We start from the raw sequence: 6,744 nt of genomic DNA on the forward strand, positions 1-6,744 counted from the left end.
ATATTTGTCATCATGCAGCTGAAAAAAGGCTGCTATTTATTATTATAATTTAGAAAATAGATTTTATTTCTGAAATCTTGTATTTTTAGTTTGGGTCCACTTTAAGTTGGAGTGCAGCAACAACCAATGGGATCCTGACCTGGCAAAAAAAACCTGTGCATAAACTATGTACTTTTGGGGGTGAATATTTTGCCATTTACATAACACTCCCCCCCCCCCCCCCCCCTCCGCCATGCCACTGTCTGGGTTTTAGTACATTTTGTACACTTTTTTTTTTTTATTGAGGCTGCAGAGATGTCAAGAAGTCAAAAGTGTTGACTTTGACTGTTTGTTTCCACTATTGGCGATCCTATTACTTATATATATTATATATGAACTATATTTTTTTGCATTTTTTTGCACATCATGCTGTATGAACATTGTGAACTATTGTTATTTATATATATTTATTTGTGACTTCATTTCTTTATTATATTATAAATGTACAATTTTGTAGCAGGGACACCAGTATTGTCACTTCTTAGTGATTTTTAAATTGTTTTCAATCCATTGATTACAGTTGAATTTAATAAAGATCAAGTGATTCAAACTTGATTTTCTGGTCAGTGTGGTGCTGTTGTGAGCACTCTCTTGTTCTGCTCACCTGTACCTATCATTACTTGGAATGATAAATATCCAAAGTTCACTACCTGATGCAGATTAGAGATGGGCCGAACGGTTCGCCGGTTACAGGCGAACTTTTGGTGATTCGCCTTCGCCGGCGAAGGCAAACTTTCCCGGAAGTTCGGTTCGCCCCCATATTGCTCCATTAGGGTCAACTTTGACCCTCTACATCACAGTCAACAGGCACATTGTAGCCAATAAGGCTACACTCACTCCTGGAGCCACTCCCCCCCTTATATAAGGCAGGCACCGCCGGCCATTACACTCACTCGTGTGCCTGCAGTAAATAGAGAAGGGACAGCTGCTGGCAGACTCTCATAGGGAAAGATTAGTTAGGCTCTTGTAGGCTTCTTAGCTTGCTCCTTGCTGATTTCTTATTGCAAAAATAGCACCCAACAACAGCTCTTTTGAGAGCTAATCTTGTTCTTGTGATCTTTTTTTTTCTGTGTGTCCCACTGACACTTGTGTTGCATACACAGCCTTGATAATTCATACTGTCTGTGTGTGCCACTGCCAGGCCCAGCACATTCAGTGACTACCCTGTGTGCGGGACAGGTGCACATTGCAATACCCATTACTACATATACCTACCTGTTGTGTTCAGTGCACCCACCTACCTACGTGAGTGCACGCAGTGTGATATACCACACCGTGCATACCTGTTAACTGCACCTGTGTGCCTGCACATTGTATTAGTCAAGTCAGTGCATACCTTTCACTTCATCCCCCCAAATATGGACAAAACAAAAGGCAGAGGCAGGCCACCTGGCAGGTCTGTTCGAGGTCGCGCTGTCGTGAATTCCGTGGAAATTCACAAAATTCAGTGGAAATGTAATGGTGACGGAATTTAGCGCTAGGGGAATTCCACAATTCCGGCGGAACGGAATTTGCTCTTTCCAGTCATCCCTACTGTTCATGTTCACAGCACCTGCGTGACAGCACACAGTGTTATATACCAGCAGTCACTGCATAACTGTTCACTGCACCATTGTGTGTGACAGCTGCACATTTGTAATACCAGTCCGACCGTGCATACCTGTTCATGTTCACAGCACCTGCGTAACAGCACACAGTGTTATATACCAGCAGTCACTGCATACCTGTTCACTGCACCTGTGTGTGACAGCTGCACATTTGTAATACCAGTTCATGCATACCTTTCACTGCACCTGTGAAACAGCACGCACCACGCAGTTTTATATACTAGTCACTGCATACCTGTTCACTGCACCTGTGTAACCGCACATTGTTGTACCAGCAGTCACTGCAACCGTTTCACTGCACCTGTGTAACCGTACATTGTTGTACCAGCAGTCACCTTTTCACTGCACCTGTGTAACCGCACATTGTGGTACCAGCAGTCACTACAACCTTTTCACTGCACCTGTGTAACCACATATTGTTGTACCAGCAGTCACTGCAACCTTTTCACTGCACCTGTGTAACTGCACATTGTATTAGTCAAGTCAGTGAATACCTTTCACTTCATCTCCCCCATAGGGACAAAACGACAGGCAGAGCCAGAGGCAGAGTACAGTGTTCAGAAGGCACGTTCCATTAACTCCCAAGATTGCTAGGATGTAGTTGACTATTTAACACAGAACACCTCATCTTCCTCAGCTTCCGCATGGAACCGTGACATATCTTCCTCCGCAGCCACCACTGCTACTACTAGCACCACATCCACCCCATTTGACACTTCGCAGGAGTTATTTGGTGGGGAATTAACTGATTCACAGCCATTCTTGTTACAAGATGATGGAACTAAGCATGTTACACCACCACCTCATATGTCTGAGTTAGGTGCAAGTATGGACCTAAGGTGTGAGGATGATGAAGTACCTGTTGTTGGTGCAGTTTTTGAGGTGTCTGATACAAGTAAAGCTGTGGAGGATAATGATGATGATGATGATGATGATACTGCCATGGATGTCACGTGAGATCCTAATAGACAAGATGAACAGGGGGACAGTTCAGAGGGGGAGTCAGAGAGGAGTAGGAGGAGACGAGTTGCTGAAAGAAGCAGGGGGTGCTCATCATCATCAGAAACAGCTGGTGGCAGTGTCCGGCGGCATGTATCGCCACCTATGGACAGCCAGCCAACATGCTCTTCAAGGTCAGCTGCTGATGCCACCACAAAAGTGCCATCATTCCAGGGCTCAGCGGTGTGGTTTTTTTGTGTGTCTACCTCAGATGAGAGCAATGCCTTCTGTACTATCTGCGATCAAAGATTGAGTCGTGGAAAGACTAAGACCCACATAGGGACAACTGCCTTATGAAGGCACATGGTGAAAAGCACTAACGGCAATGGGAAGACCACCTGTGTAAAAGCAGCAAAGAAAGGCAAAGCCACCCTCCGCCTCCTCTTCCTCCTTCAGGTGCAGCATCTTCTTCAGCCGCTTTATCCCTTGCACCTTCACAGCCACCCTCCTCCACTCCTCCTCTCACCTTGAGCGCTTCTTCCTCCACTGCCAGTGCCCACAGCAACAGCCAGGTGTCCGTGAAGGAAATCTTTCAGCGGAAGTAGCCAATGTCTGCTAGTCACCCCCTTGCCCGGCGTCTGACAGCTGGCTTCGCAGAACTGTTATCTCGCCAGCTGTTACCATACCGGCTGGTGGACTGTGAGGCCTTCCGAAAATATATGGCGATTTGGACACCGCAGTGGAAGATACCAGACCGCAATTACTTATCTTATCTTAGTTTAGGTGATACCCAAACTGTACCGTGATGTAGAAAGGCAAGTGGTGTCATCTCACAGCGTTGGGTCAAGGGTCCATCTGAGCACGGATATCTGGTCTGCCAAGCTTGGTCAGGGCAGGTACATTACTTATACGGCACATTGGGTCAACCTGGTGACTGATGGCAAGCAGGGAGTACGTGGCTGTGTAGTGGACCTAGTTGTGACACGGTCCCCGGGTTGCAGACTGGCCTTCTGCCACCTCCTCTCCTTCTCCTCCTACTCCTCCTGCTACATTCTCTCCAACTACACACCCCCAGCTCCCCAGGGCCTATGCTGCATGCCAGGTACGACGGTGTCACACCATCTTGAACATGTCTTGCCTCAAAGCCCAGAGTCACACTGGAGCAGCTCTCCAGGCTGCTCTGGACAAACAGATAGATCAGTGGCTGACCCCGCACCAACTGGAGATCGGCAACGTGGTGTGTGACAATGGCAGCAATCTCATTTCGGCTTTGAGTTTGGGAAAGTTGACACATGTAACCTACATGGGACATGTGCTCAATATCATAATACAAATATTTGTGTGCATGTACCCAGGATTACATGAGGTCCTGAAGCAGTCCAGGAAGGTGTGTGGGCATTTCAGGCGGTCCTACACGCCCATGGTGCACTTTACCGATATTCAGTGGAGAAACAACTTGCCGGTGAGGCGCTTGATTTGCAATAGCCCGGCTCGCTGGAAATCAACGCTCCTGATGTTTGACTGCCTGCTACAACAGGAGAAAGCTGTCAAACAGTATCTGTACAACTACAGTGAAAGGACATGCTCTGGGGAGCTGGGGATGTTATGGCCAAAGTACTGGACACTCATGCGTAATGCCTGCAGGCTCATGCATCCGTTTGAGGAGGTGACAAACCTGGTGAGTTGCAGTGAAGGCGTCATCAGCGACTTGATCCCATATGCTTTCTTCCTGGAGCATGCCGTGCGTAGAGTGGTGGATCAAGCTGTAGAGGAGCATGACCAGGAACAGGAGGAGGAGGAAGAGTTTTTGGAAACATCACCTGCGGCATCATCATCAGCACCTGCAGCATCACAGAGGAGGGGGGAGGAGGAGTCTGGGGAAGAGGAGTCAGATGAGGAAGGTGTTTTTTGAGGAGGAGGCAGAAGAACAACCGCAGCAGGGGGCATGTGCTGCTCACCTTTCCCGTGGTATTCTTTGTGGCTGGGGGGAGGAGGAGCACTTACCTGACATCACTGAGGAAGAGCAAGAGGAGATGGCTAGTACAGCAGCATCCGACTTTGTGCAGATGTGGTCTTTCATGCTGTCCAGCCTGTTGAGGGACCCCCGTATAAAAAAACTTAAGGGCAATGACCATTACTGGGTGGCAACACTACTAGACCCTCGGTATAAGCACAAAGTGGCGGAGATGTTTCCAAATCACCAGAAGGCAGAAAGGATGCAGCACTTGCAGAACAAGCTGGCAACTATGATTTACAGTGCGTTTAAGGGTGATGTTGCAGCACAACGGAATAAAGGTGCCACTGCCAGCAATCTTCCTCCTCCTCCCATGTCCACGCAAGCAAGTACAGGACGCTCTAGCAATCTTATGGTGATGTCGGACATGCAGACATTCTTTACTCCCAACGCCTTGCCTTAGCCCTTCCGGATCCACCCTCCACCAATACCTCGACTGGCAGGTAGCCGACTACTTGGCCTTAAGTGTGGATATAGACACTCTGAGCAGCTATGAACCCCTGGACTACTGGGTACGTAGGCTTGACCTGTGGACAGAGCTGTCACAATTTGCCATCCAACTTCTGTCTTGCCCTGCCTCAAGCGTCCTGTCAGAAAGTACCTACAGTGAAGCTGGAGGCATTGTTGGTGAGAAGAGAAGTCGCCTAGGCCACAAGAGATTTCAGTACCTCACCTTTATCAAAATGAATGAGGCATGGATCCCAGAGGGTTCTTGCCTGCCCGAAGACTAAGTCAGTCCCCACACACAGCATCTCTGCCTGCACGCCGTGTGACTGCCTTCTCCGCCACCACCAACCACTCCAGGCGGATTCCTGAATCCTGAACGCTATAATAATGTTTTCTGGTGTGTGTACATGCCTGCCTAATTTTTCTGGCTGCACTGCAGCTGCAACAACAACAAAAAAGGCATGTACATGCCGCAGTGAAGGGGCATGCGTATCACAATGATGCAATGACCGCCGGCTATATGAATGTGTTGGGGTTGGGGGGCACACCTGACCCAAGAAGGTAATAAGGTCATTGTTTCATTGTGGACAGACCAAATTCAATCAGCTGGGCACTCAGTCACTGTTGTTCTGTCATTCAGCTACCTCAGCCTGACCATATGGGCTTGAAAACTGCCATCGCCTGCACTCTCGCCATGGTGCGCACCAGTCCAGCATGGCCGTCACTACACAAACAGCTGTTTGCGGTGCATTACACAGTGAATTTAGTCTGTCAGTGTGAAGCAGTACACTAATTACACTTCCTGATTGATGTACACATGCAAGATTTTTTAAAGCACTTTAGGCCTCCAATTTAGGAATAAAATGTTATTTCTGCCCTTAAACCCTGCTGTGCGTCAAATCCGGATTTTCCCCCGGGACTTTTGCCGTGTATCCCACTCCGCCATGCCCCTCTCCAGGTGTTAGACCCCTTGAAACATCTTTTCCATCACTTTAGTGGTCACAATTAATGTTTGTAGTTTTGAAAGTTCGCTTGAAATCTATGGCAGTTCGAAAAGTTTGCATGTTCGCAAACTTTTTTCGCATGTTCGAGGTTCGCAAACCAAAATCGGAGGTTCACGACAACTCTAATCACCATGGCAGACTTCTATACACAAGTTCAGAAACACCTGCAATCTCACCCTCCAGACACTATCAACCTCTCTGCATCCTCTACTCACTCTACCCTTATTTTACTGACCCTGAGCTAGCAGCTGCTTATTATCACAACACCTTAACTTCAGCTTTTGATTCTGTGGCTCCCTCCTCCACAGTCTACCATCGCTGGGCCCTTCAACAGCCCTGATTTGATGAGGAGATCAAGCTACTGTAATGCTGCTCCAGGCTAGCTGAATGGTGCTGGCAAATATATATATATACATATATATATATATATATATATATATATATATATATATATATATATATATATATATATATATAAGCATTTCCAAAATTACACAGAGGCTTTACACACACTCAGGCAGGTCCTCTCAGCAGCCAAACAATCATACTTTTCGTCCCTAATTTCCTCCCAGTCCCACAACCCTAAACTACTCATTGCTACCTTTAACTCCTTCTAAACCTTTAAACTGTAAGGGCTTTTGGCCAGGGCTCTCTTTCCCCTTCTGTCTCTCAGTGCTGTGTGTTATGAGTGCAT

The 6,744-nt window shown here is 47.3% G+C and overlaps 1 protein-coding gene across 1 annotated transcript in view; it reads right to left on the reverse strand.

The window, feature by feature from the left end:
* Nucleotides 1-6,744, reverse strand: part of LOC137524164 (indolethylamine N-methyltransferase-like) — a 543,463-nt gene that overhangs the window by 319,582 nt on the left and 217,137 nt on the right. The gene's annotated exons all lie outside the window — the stretch shown is intronic.

The sequence above is a fragment of the Hyperolius riggenbachi genome, chromosome 7 (assembly GCF_040937935.1).
Source record: "Hyperolius riggenbachi isolate aHypRig1 chromosome 7, aHypRig1.pri, whole genome shotgun sequence".
NCBI classification, from domain to species: domain Eukaryota; kingdom Metazoa; phylum Chordata; class Amphibia; order Anura; family Hyperoliidae; genus Hyperolius; species Hyperolius riggenbachi.